Genomic DNA, 13,227 nt, shown 5'->3' on the forward strand with positions numbered 1-13,227 from the left:
AAATTCGATTATTGTTATTACTCCTTCAAACCATTCCAAATTATCTTGTGAAATGGGGACTATTAGAACTATATTATCAACTCATTGAGCAACGATGAGGATACCAAAATTGAGACCTCAGGGAACATATAATTCAGGGCTGGAGCCAGAGTTGCTGACCTTGATGCATGTTAACAAAGGTTGCTTAGAATCATAGATTTGAGGTAGAAGCATCCTTAGAGGCCATTTGGTCCAGCCCCCTCATTTTATAGAGAAATACACCAAGGGCAGTTAAATGTTTCATTCAAAGGTACACAGGTCATAAGTGGAAGAGTATTTGAACCTAGGTCTTGATTTCAAATTTAGTGTTCTTCTTCATTTTTTTTGTTCTTCAAAAACTCTCACCATCTGTCTAACATAACTTTGTGTTTGTTCCAAGACAGAAGAATTGTAAGGGTTAGGCAATGGGGGTTAAGTGACTTGCCCAGGGTCATAAAGATAGGAAGTGTCTGAGGGCAAATTTGAACCCAGGACCCACTGTCTCCATCCACTGAACTACCTAGCTACCCCTTCTACTTCATCTTGATCAAAAGCTCAAAATCCTAGATTATAATTGAGTTCAAGGAACTTTCATTCTTCATAGATGATATATGATGTACAGAGATGAGTAAATGCATGACAACTGGAAAAAGCAGAGAATACTACCAACTGGGGAAAGGGAAGAGAATTACAGAAAGCTTCATGTGTGGAGGAAACAGAGACTGAGCTGAGCTTTAATGAGAGATAAGGATGCTGGGAAGTAGCAAAGATGATGGAGGGCACCCTGGCATTTGGAGCCTGGGTTTAGATGACTGCACAAAAGCTAGGGATGGTATGTTGATTTCAAGTGACAGTATGGAGTCCCATTTGGCTAGAATGTGGAGTTCATGTGTGGTTGAAAAAGGATAAACAGATAGAGAGACAGAGATCAAGACAGAAAAAGGCTCTTTAAACTTTTACCCTTTGTCTGAGAAATAATACTCAGTATTGGTTCCAAGGCAGAAGAGCAGTAATGGCTAGGAAATTGGACTTAAGTTACTTTCCCAGGACCATACATCTAGGAAGTATCCGAGACTAGATTTGAACTCAGGTCCTCCTAGACCTTGTTTCTGACAGTGATACCACTATTTTAGACATTATTTTGTCCTGGCTTTCTCTTCTGGGACTGGTGCACAGGGGCAACCTTTCTGCTATAAAGGAAGGATGAAACTTTTTGATATTTGTTAGCACCATCAGATAAAACTTAAGTTTCTTCTGGAAAAGAGAAGAGGTTTTCCCAACTGAGAACAAGAGGTCTGATAGTGCTATACCTAGCACCAAAGGCTTTTGGGAATTTAATCTTTCCTTTTGGAATTTAAAAAACAAACAAAAACTTCCTAAACAGAGCTGTTCCTAATTTTAATGCCCTAAAACTGAGAGTCATGAAGTCAAATATTACATGAGAGAGATCCTGTTACTCCATACCATTTCTCTTTTTCTTTAATTTGATAAGCAATTATTCAGTTCCTATTAATTAAAAAAGTACTTTGCTATGTATGAAAGAGGTGTACAAAGATAAACAAACCACAGTAGATCCCTACCCTCAAAGAGCATACATTCTGTTGGACATTTAAGCCTTGGGATTTATTTCTGTTCACAGAATTATGATTTTTTTTCTTGTTCTATTTCCAGTTTTCTCCCATTGAGAAAAATTAATGCATTTTTATAAACATCACAGTCATTTCCCAATATATCCCACTGGATACTTTACTTACAACAAAGAAAAAAGTCAAGCCAAGCCAATCAACAAAGCAATCACATTTGACAGCTCCTGCAATCGATTCCAGTTCACCTTCATTCTCTACCAAGAGGAAGGATGCCATATTGTATCACTGTACACCCCTTTCAACTAGAGGCCAAGCTCTAAAGTGACACAAGCTTGGACAGTAGCTCAAATATTAGGTTCATTCATTTATCTGATTCTCTAGTTCATTATCTAGGGAGGTTACTAACTGGACAGTAACAAGGAAGGCTTCAATGCTAGGAACTGTAGTCTGAGAGTCAGAACAATTTTTTGACTATAAACCTTTGGAAAGGTTTTAATGAGATTCAAATCCAACAGCAATTGAAACAGTTCATATATAAACTATCCAGTGTTGTTAACTGGTTCCATGAAAAAACGGACAATGAGCAAAATAACATTAGAAGGAGTTCAAGAAGACAAGCTAATTTGTGTTTAGACTTATAAAGGTAGTAAGCTTGGACTGATGTGTATGGGTGTTTGAGTGTATATAGACAAGGGGTATATTGATCTAGAATTTAAAATCTGTGGTGGATACAACATATCTCTTGCTCTGGAGAAGATCCTCCTCCACTGGAAATTTTCCAACCCAACAAATTTACAGAACTCTATAGTGGAATGGAAAGAGGCAAAATGTTCTTAAGCTCAAAAGATGTGGATTTGAATTAAAGAATTTTAACTTCTATGGCATCCAGAAAGGCATAGTGTTCAGAATGAAGGATTTAGTAGGCTCATTGTACTCTGCCTGCATCAGAGCACATCTGGAGTCTTGCACTCAGTTCTGGGAACCATATTTTAGGGGAAACATTAATAAGATGAAGCATGAACAAAGGATCATGAAAATGGGAAGGACAGAACTAGAGATAATGGCTCATGAAGATCAAAAGGAAGAACTGAGAATATTTAGCTGGGAGAAGAGAAGGCTTATGTGGGAAGAGGAGGAAGAGAACTTTTTTCAAGTATCTGAAACACTACAATGGAGAAGAGAGATTAAACTCTTTGTATTTGGCCCAATGGAGCAGAACTAGAGGCAATGAGTAGCATTTTAGATTTTGGGTCCTTAAAAATTTCTCAACAATTAGAGCTGTTCCAAAGTGGAATACATCATATTAGGAACTAATGGATTCCTTATCTTGGGGTCTTTAGAAGAGACCAGCTGTGGATACTGTTAGTCTCTGTTTAGATACAAGACCAAATGACCTCTGAATAATGTGAGCATGAGTTCTAAAGCTGTCATGGCTTATGGCTGCAACATATTCATGATGCAATCATCACATGATGTTGATGAAGGCAATGCTAGGTGGTGTGTATGCCTGTAGTAGGATGTCAGTGCTATAGAATAACTACTTCAGAGGAAGAGAAAATTTGGTCCAGATTAATATTCTTTCAGGAAACTTGTAGTGTGCTCTTGCCAATACGTTATCATAGAGAATATACTCTTTTCAGGAGTATGTTGTGTCTTGTCATTGAAAAAGTTTTACATTCTAAACTAGAAATTCCAGTAATACTCTGGCTATGCCCCTTACTACCTGTATGACCTGCAGGAAGTCACTCTCTGGATTTCTGTTTGTCCTACTATAAAATGAATGAATTGGAATCAATGTATTCTTAGTCCTTCTAGCTTGAGATCTTATGACAGGATACCTAGAATATTCCTTAGCTGGGGTAATCTCATAATCCAAAACTGATCTGAGATTCTACAAATGCCTACCAATGCTTTGTTAGCTTCTCTTTAGGCACCTCTGTAATAACCTATAACAGCTTTCAAAATAATCTCTCTGCTTCCAGTTTCTATTTCTTTGTCATCACAGCACATATTGCTCTTTCTCCCTATATTCTTTACCTCCTTGGGAATATGTCTAACAGTAGGATCTCTGAGCATGGGTGTGGACATATTAGTCACTTTCCTAACATAATTCCAAATTGTCTTCCAGAAAAATTACTTCAATTTACAGCTGCGCCAACTAGGTATTAGAGTCTTCTTGCAATCCCTCCAACAATAATTATTCTCATTTTCAGTCATCTCTGCTAAACCACTGGCCATAAGGTAAACCCACAGAGTTGTTTTGAGTTGCATTTCTCTTATTCTGAGTGATTTGAAGCAATCTTTCATGTAGTAGCAAATAGCTGGTGATTCATTTGACAACTCTCTTCATATCCTTTGACTATCTGTTGGGAAATTGTTTTTGGTATTATATATATATGTATATATTTATTATTTTTTAACTTTTTTATTTTTAAACATTTTTCCATGATTTATTTTCTTTCCCTCCCCTCTTCCATCCCCCTACCAGAGCCAACAAGCAATTCCACTGGGTTGTACAAATGTTATCACTTGATATCTATTTCCATATTATTTATTTTTGCTATAGAGAGATTTCTAAAAGCCTAAACCCCAAATCACATATGCACATTGTAAGAGATGATATTTGGAGGGGGGTATATTTTGATGGATACTGATAACTAATGGATCAGGTAGTTATCTTTTTTTTTGCCTATCCTCCTCCCTTAACACCTCCCATTTTCCTCCCTCTTCAGAAGCCTTTCAGCCTCCCCTCCTCTCTTCTTCAGTCTCCCTCAAGTCACTCAGTGTGAGCTGTGAGGATTCAATGAAATAGTTCTTAATCTTCTTTGTCAAACAAGGGGTTTATTTGGGGAAGACAGGACAAGGGTGGGATATCCCTATTCTCTACAGTGAGTGTTAGGTTGGGGGATATTGAGAGAAATGGCAATTCAGTCACTAGCATGAAACAGAGCCAGTCAGAGAGAGATATAAGGACTATTGCCCTTCCTCTTCTTCCTTCAAATCAGCCAGGTTGCCTCTAACTTGATTATTCCAAGTCCCAGAGATAAAACCAGCTTCTTCCTTCAGTCAGCCAGAAAGCCCAAAGACCTCAAATCCAGTCAAGCAGTTGGCTCTTGCCCCCAACTGTTTCCCGGTCACATTCCAAATGGAATCTTCCTTTGACTGACAGATGATCAATCTCCAGCTTCTTGTCTTGCTGCATTTTCTTGTAATTTCTCTCTTCTCCACAGCATATATGTATATATTTTTTATTGTGTGAAATGGTTTACTGAGAAGAGGTAAAGGAAAGGCTTATATTGAGAAATTAATGTAAATATAAAAACAACAGGCTTCAATTAAAACTAAGGAAAAGAAATAAATGCTCAAGAAATAAAGAATGTAAGTTTCTTGAAAGCAAGGAATGTGGCATTTAAAAATCTTTGTATCCCTGTACATAGTAGGTCCTTAAAATGTTTGCCAAATGTTGAATGAAGAGCATCTAACCTTACTGAACACAGGGACTTAGACAAATAGTTAAATCTCTAAATGGAAACAAAACAGAACCTTTGAATCAGCATTTCCCAAATGTGCCTGGGAATGGAATAGTTAGAAAATCCTGATTTCATTCTTTGTATTTCTATCTCCAGTGTGCAGCAGAGTGCTAGGCACATCAGAGATATTTAATAAATACTTGTTGATTAACTAACTGATGAGCTCCATAAGTTTTGGTCTATCAAGCTAGGATGGCCTGGGGATATGAACTATCCCTTGGGTAAAGGGGATAGCTTACAGAAATTCTGGCCTCATATAAAATAGTAAGCCTATTTTCATACTAGAAAAGACTGCTGCACAGAATAAGTACCTATGGTTCACATATAATCTCATATTCAATATTTTACAAGATGAAGGGGATAATATGGCTGTCAGCAACCATTTTTCATGAAAGGCTTATCCTCATAGCCTGGCACATGGAAGTTCGGGAAATATTGTTCTACAAAAAAGAGAGGAGAAGAAGGAAATTGGAACAAATAAAGACCAGATCGCTGGGAGAGTAATGTGGCACTCGCTCCCTGGATCCCTCTCTCAGTGACAAGGGGGCTACATCTCCCTTCAGAATTCTAGAGTACTGTGAGGGGCACAGAGTGACTTTTTTTTTAACTGCCATGGATGGAGCCCCTATTAGCTGTGTTTTACCTGCTGAAAACAAGGGGGATCTCCAATCCTGTCGTGGGAAGAAGGAGCAGGCTGAACTTATATCTCTGCTCCAAGCTTGACTAGGTGCCTAGGAGTAGGGATATCATCAATAACAACTGCAAAGGAACCCCTAAATGGGAAAACCATGATATTATAGACTACGCCAGCTGCCCAAACTTTTCAATTACCCAAATCATCCACTGTACCAATGTTTCCTTGTCATTCCTGCCACGCGGGGGGAGGTGATAAAGCCACTGTATTTTCATACCATTGCAAGACAAAACAACTTATATCCTCCACAGGAGTCCTTCAAATGTTAATAGTCCTTTCATAAAGCCTTCTCTGAGGTAATTCTTTGAAAACCCCTATATACATTTTAATTTTTCACCTCATTTACAGTGTTATAGATGCCAGAGCAGCAGTAATGTTTATTTTAATGCCCAGAAAACCTAATGCCAAAATGTAATTATACACCAGCTATAGTTTATAGAGGCAGAAGACTCAAAACATATGGATAAGTAAAGGCTCCAGAATTATAGTAAACCAAGCCCAGCAGAGCATGGCATTTTAATAGATGTATTTCAGAGAGAAAAACATAAACAATTTCTATTTTTTGCTTCAAGTTTATCCTCCTGAGTAGAATGTTATGAGGGTAAAGTTTTATAAACAAAAATCTACAACATCTTTATTAGGGTCAACAGAATAGCACTTGAAAGGAGCTGAACGAAGGCTAAAGTCAGAAGAGATGCCATGAACTTTATCAATGTAAATATTTACTGAGTGCTGCTTGCCTGCTGGGCACACCAAACTGGCTGCTAATATGTATCCTACTCATTAAGTCTTAATGTCTCCTTGTCTGTGGAAAGAGACTAGTTTCATAGTATGAAAAAGATGCTCCTTCCACTCATTTGTGGGAAGACAAACTGGAGATGCCCTGTACTCCATGATACCCAGAGTCGCTCCTTGAAACTCAAGAGACTAATCTAGCACATGAAAACAGAGATTAAGGCTATATAAAAAGCAGAGAAAACTTCAAACACCCCCAAATAATTAAAGCATACCTTGTTATGGTAACAAAGACCAGAAAACATAATAGATGCCCATTGATTGAAGGATAATTAAACAAACTGTGGCATATGAATGTAATGGAATATTACGATGCTATGAGAAATGAGGAATATGATGAATAGAGAGAAGCACAGAAAACTTCTATTAGCCTACAACTAAGCAAATGTAAAGAATAACAATCACCAAATGAACACTGCAAAATTACAAAGAATAAGCTTGATTCCAAAGGAAATATATGCAAAAAGACCTCTTCCCCCTCTTTTGTAGAGGTGAAGTGCTGGGGGCCGTCAAACCCATACTGTCTGACATGGTCACACGTGGAGACCAGAGTTGCAAAGTGACCCTCTGGAAAGATGGAGACACCCACTCAGCCCCTCTCTATGTGACCTCTCCCACTAACTTCCCTTACTAATGAAATTGCTATGATTGTTGTTCTCTCCCTAGCTTCAGGAAAATAAGAGCAAAATACTCACAAGATTAATACACATATTCCCATGCTTAATCCCCCCAGAATACCACCCTAAAGATCTACTCCAAAGATCTTATTCACGGAATTAAAACCTAAAGAATTTTATGTACCCACTACCCCCCTCCTTTCTCTCTTTCTCTTAGACTTAAGCATCTAGCAGGATCACATCCAGGTTCTCTACTCCCATTACAAACCAGAGACGACAGGCACATCAATCACCCCTTAGGTACAGCCTGGTATGGCATACTCCACTGACTTGTTTTGTTTATTGAAGCCCAGCAACATTTCTAAGTCACACAGAAAAATGAAACCTGGAAATTAGAAAAATACCTAAATCTGGGTTGTATTAATTTTGTCCTTTAACCCTGCACCTAGCAGCAAATGTTTTTGCTACTTATCTTTTAAGTAATTCTGATTGATTATGAAAGCTGATTAAAAGCAATAATGATTATCTTAGCTGGGCATCTCACAGGTCAGTGGGAACTGATCCCTGGTTACCCTGCCCATATCATTTATCTCTAACAAACTTTGCTTTGTTGTAGCAACTTGGTATGCAAAGATGATCATAAAATGTTTGTTTTTGTTTTTGTTTTTAAATTAAACCCTTACCTTCCATCTTTGAATCCATACTGCGTATGGGTTCCAAGGCAGAAGAGGGGTAAGGGCTAGGCAATGGGGGTTAAGTGACTTGCCCAGGGTCACACAGCTGGGAAGTGTCTGAGGCCAGGTTTGAACCCAGGACCTCCCATCTCTAGGTCTGGCTCTCAATCCACTGAGCTGCCCAGCTGTCCCCATAGAATGTTACTTAAACAATTTGTTAGAAGTTAATGTGTAACACATCCAATTACCTGCAAGAAATCATGTATGTTGAAAAATGACCATGTGCCAGAGAAATATGTAACCACTGGGTATAAAAATAAAGATAGAATCTGTGCCAAGCAGAGCAGCTTCTTGCCACGCCTGTGTAACAGTTCTGAAACACCTAAGCTGTCCTCCTTATTCAGGAATACTCCTTATTCACCTTCCCTGTCCCACCTAAACAGAATGAAACCTGAGGTCGCAGACTGCTGGACAGCTCTCAAAAGTGAAGGTAGAAGGGAAAGGAGTCCATAGGTGTGGAACATTGCATATCTGGGTAGAATTAGTGTATTGACTAATTTTGTTGATTTTTCTCTTCCTCCTTTTTTTCTTTTAAAGTAAGTTCTTTGTTATATGGGATGACACTGAGAAAAGTAAGGGAGAGATAGAAGGGTAAATTTAAGAAATAAAAACAAAAAGTTGCATTAATTTTTTTTTAGTATAGAAGAATTTTTTAAAATGATGGAAAAAAGTTATGGCACTTTCTATGTTGAAATTTATTTAGATGGCAATAGATACTAAGCAAGTTTGGCTAGCTGTGTTGCTATTACATGTTCTACATTAATTTCTTATGTTTTCAAAAATTTTTTCAAAATAAAAACAAATTAAGCCTTATGAAGTATCAGAACTGTGGAATGAATGAATAAAATAAATGGGGCAAAACATTTATTAAGTCCTATTTAAATGCTAGTGGAAAGTCCTTGTCTTTAAGGAGTTTACATTCTAATAGGTAGATACAATACTACTAAATCAATAAGTACCTTTAAAAAATTCTTATGTCCCTCCCTATCTGGGGTGAAGGAGGGTCTTGGGATAGTGCTTACCTAACAACCCTGGAGATACATATATGAATAACCACAAAGACACATATAATTTAAATGCCATATTTGTTTGTGATCTTAAGAAAAATATATGTGATTCAAAATCAAAATCAAATTACTTACTACCTCAGGGAGAGAAGAGGAAGAAAGGTTGGGAGGGAGAGAATTTGTAATTCAAACTGAAAAAAGAATGTAAAAAATTGTTTTTACATATAATTAGGGAAAAAAGAAAATATTATTTAAAAAAAGAAAAGAAAAATACATAAGGTGCAGAGCCAACAGAACAACTCCTACAATAACAACATTATGAAAACCAACTTTCAAATAGTTGAGAATTCTGATCAATGCAAAGAATAACAATTCTAGAGGACTGGAGATGAGGAATGCTGTCCACTTCATGACAGAAACGTGATGGACTCAGGGTGAAGAATAAGACACATTTTCGGATGTGACCAATTTGGGAATTTGTTTTGCTTGATTATACATATTTATAATAAGGGATTCATTTCTTGTTTTTTAGGGGGTAGGGGGATGGTAAAGAAAGAAAAATAAATGCTTAAATGAAAAATAATTTATAGAAAAAAGGAACACAAATTTATATAGTGTCTACTGTGTGCCATGCATTATGCAAAATACTTTAAAAAGATATTATCTCATTTGAAAATATTAGGTATTACCCCTTTTGTGTTCAGTTGACAAATGTATAATTATTCTAAATGGCAGAGTTTAAATTCTTTTTGAAAGTAATTTTAGTTTAAGAAACATGCTACCTCTCTGAATCCAGAAATTGAACTGTTTGGAGAAGGTACCATGAAGATGCCTCCACAGACCACATGCTGCACCAGATGATCCAGAATGAACTCTGGGATGTGGTGATTTGAACTGTGTGAGGTTGAATGCATTTGTTTTGTATGTATACTCATGTCGAAGGGGACTGCCCTCTAACTGGCTTTCTGTCAATGAGCCTAGCAATTATTGGTTTTGTTCTCTTTTCCTCTTATCCTCAAATTATTATAATTTCAAAGTTGGTATGTTTACAAGACCCATTGGAGAGACTAGTCTTCCTCAGCTCTTGGGGGGCACGTATAATTGAAAATCTGTTACCCTAAAAAAGAACTACATATCCTGAGAGCCCACTGACTTCCTGTCATTACATACTTCCTATAGACAGAGGATAAAGTGAGTGGGCATTGAGGCTCTGGCTCCTTTTATGGCATGCAGCCAGTGGTGATGGTGGTGAGTGGGGATTTTGAAAATGGCTAACCAGCCATGGGCAAGTGGTTGTATTTTGAATCCTCTTTATTCCTTGATTTCTAATGATTATTTAATAAAACTCCAAAAATATATTTTTATTATTAAGATTTAATTTTAAATTTTATACAAAAGGATTGAAAAAGGAAAGAAATATTTGTGTAAGGAGAACAGATAAAACCAACTAAGTGAAGAAATAGTCTCTTAAATAAAAGCCACAATGTTCTTACAATCAGAGAAAGAACTAATTTATTCAGATAAATGAAAAAAAAAACTCTTACCTTTCATATTAGAATCATTACTGTATAATAGTTGCAAGGCAGAAGAATGATAAGGACTAGGCAATGAGAGTTAAGTGATTTACTTAGTCAAATAAGTAGGAAGTGTCTGAGGTCAGATTGGAATCCAGGACCTCCCATCCCTAGCCTACCCTCTCAATCCACTAAGCTATCCAGCTCCTTCCACCCCACCCCAAGAAAAATATTCTGAGAAGACCTATTTGAGGGCAGAACAATAAATGAGATAATAATTGGCTTCTGCCATTGTAGTCAATTGTTTCATTTACAAGTGTTTGTTTTTAGAATTTTGAAGCACAAAACTTACTTTCAATTTCATTAATATCTTCCTTGATTTTCAGTATTTCCAATTCGGTGTTTAACTAGGGATTTCTCCCTTTTCAAGTTTTTTTTGGTTGCATGCTCCATTCTTGAAGCTTATATATGACAAAATTATAAAAGAAATAACTGTTTGGAACTATGGGAAAATTATATAAGGAGTGTTGAGTTCATATGTGTTTGAAAGGAAGATGTCTTCAGTTTTGCCTCCATAAGATAAAGAATGATGAGTCACATGAATACTGGGGGATCTGATGGGAGCAATAACAGGGATAAAGAAAACAAAAGGACAAGAAGCTATAAGATGAGACACATGGAAAAGTCAGAAAGTGAACTGAGCTTAAGAGGAATCATAAGAAGCTGGGAACAGAAGACAGAGATAGCTTTGAACTGCTTAACTGACAATTTACTGATTCACTGCTTTGTTAGTTGGTTGGGAAAAGACTGGAATACCTGCTAGATGCTCACTGTATGAGAGCTAAATTCTATTGGCTGGGTATGGGGCTATTAGGGTTATTGCCCTCTAGTGTCTTCTACAGGTGAGATAAAGGAGACCTCTCAAGGGTACCTGTGTGTACTACCCTACTGACTTCTCTGGGGGAAATAGAAGGGGAATACACCTGTATATTGTTATGAACTGCACTTTTTGGTCAGTATAAAGAATCTTCTGCAAATAGTATGGGGAGCTTAGCAGTTCTTCAGCTTAAGGGATCCACTGGTTACTAAAAGGGCATATATAATAAGGTATAATAGTTTTTTTAATGCACCTTGTTGAAGGATAATTGCCAATGAAATGAGCCTGTCATTCCTTCCCTAGACTTGAAAGCAAAAGAAGAGTGGCTTTGCCCAGCAGGAATGTGGCAAGGACCAGGATCTAGCAGAGAAGTGGCTCCCTGAGGTATAAATCATTCCAGAAGATGGAAGACATCAAGCCCTGCAGTCCAGAGTTGTAAGTTGCCCCAGGTATATGAATTTTCCCACTCATGTGTCTCTTTGATAGGTTTCTGTGTTAATTGCTCTCCCCTAAAAATATTATGTTTATTGGTAAAAAAGTGAGATCTAGATTTATGATTGTTCCTATCTGATCTTTCTACGATCATCCTTATTTCCTTATTTTTTTGGTCTTTAATTGAATTCATGTTATATGATTATTCTTGCATTTGCCTTTTAGTAAATGTTTTATGTTTAAGAAATGATGATAAAAAAAGGTAATAATGTCATGCTATGATTTGGGGAATCACACTGATAAATGTAAATGGGAAACACACTGGTGGGGGCTCGGCAACTACAAGTTGTAGGAGTACATTCCCCAACTCCACCCCCATAAGTATTACCCCTAAGACCCTCTAAATAGAGAAACAAGTAAGTTGTAGCAGCATATTCATGGCACCTCTGGGACTTAGACCTGCCAGTAGTGAGAAACCAGGTTGGCAGAGAGAATGCTATGTCACACAGGCTACAATAGCATCAATTAACAGTAAGAGAGAACCTTTTTTACTACAGAAATTTAGTCATCCTGTTTATGGTGAAACGATTGTTAATTTAATCTAAAGATCATTTATTAAGCACCAACTAGGAACAAGCTACCGAACATAGACCCTTTGAGAAAAACAACATATAAAGATTGACTATCTGTCCTCAGAGTAAATCACAGCCAGAGAAATTGGGAGAAACTTATTATCTGATGGAACCAAAAAGCTCTCTGATTTCCTCCTGCATAGTTTTTTCTTTTTCTTCTCTTTCCTGCCTTTCCTCTCTTCTCTTTTTCTCTCTTTCCTTTTTTAGTCTCTCTTCTTTTTCTTCTTTGTTTTCTCTTGCTTCTCTCTCTCTCTCTCTCTCTCTCTCTCTCTCTCTCTCTCTCTATATATATATATATATATATATATATATATATATATATATATATATATATATATATATATATATATATATATATTTCCCCCCATCTCTGTTCTCTAGTCTCTGTTACTTCCTCCTATAATAGGAGCAACATCCTAACTCCCCAATGGAGACTGGACTAGTTTTCCCTTATGAGGTATTGAAATTGTCCTTGAGATTGGACCGATTCAGGGAACTAAAGAATCCATCTGTTGACATTACTTCTTGGTTGTTTAACTATAAAACGATCAGAAGGATTTCTATCTGTACTCCGATGTTTGGCTGGTAGACCATGATGCAACTCAAGAGACAAGAAAGATTTGTTCAGCTGAATCAACTGGTTTTCTTCCTTTTTTAAAAAAACCCTTACCTTCCTTCTTAGAATCAATACTATGTATTGGTTCCAAGGTAGAAGAGCAATAAAGCCTGGCAATGGGAGTTAAATAACTTACTCCGGGATCACACAACTAGGAAATATATGAGGTTACATT

The 13,227-nt window shown here is 37.0% G+C and overlaps 1 protein-coding gene across 10 annotated transcripts in view; it reads right to left on the reverse strand.

Moving 5' to 3' along the window:
- SH3D19 (SH3 domain containing 19) overlaps positions 1-13,227 on the reverse strand; it is a 240,069-nt gene that overhangs the window by 129,566 nt on the left and 97,276 nt on the right. The window lies entirely within an intron of this gene.

This window comes from Monodelphis domestica, chromosome 6 (assembly GCF_027887165.1).
Source record: "Monodelphis domestica isolate mMonDom1 chromosome 6, mMonDom1.pri, whole genome shotgun sequence".
NCBI classification, from domain to species: Eukaryota; Metazoa; Chordata; class Mammalia; order Didelphimorphia; family Didelphidae; genus Monodelphis; species Monodelphis domestica.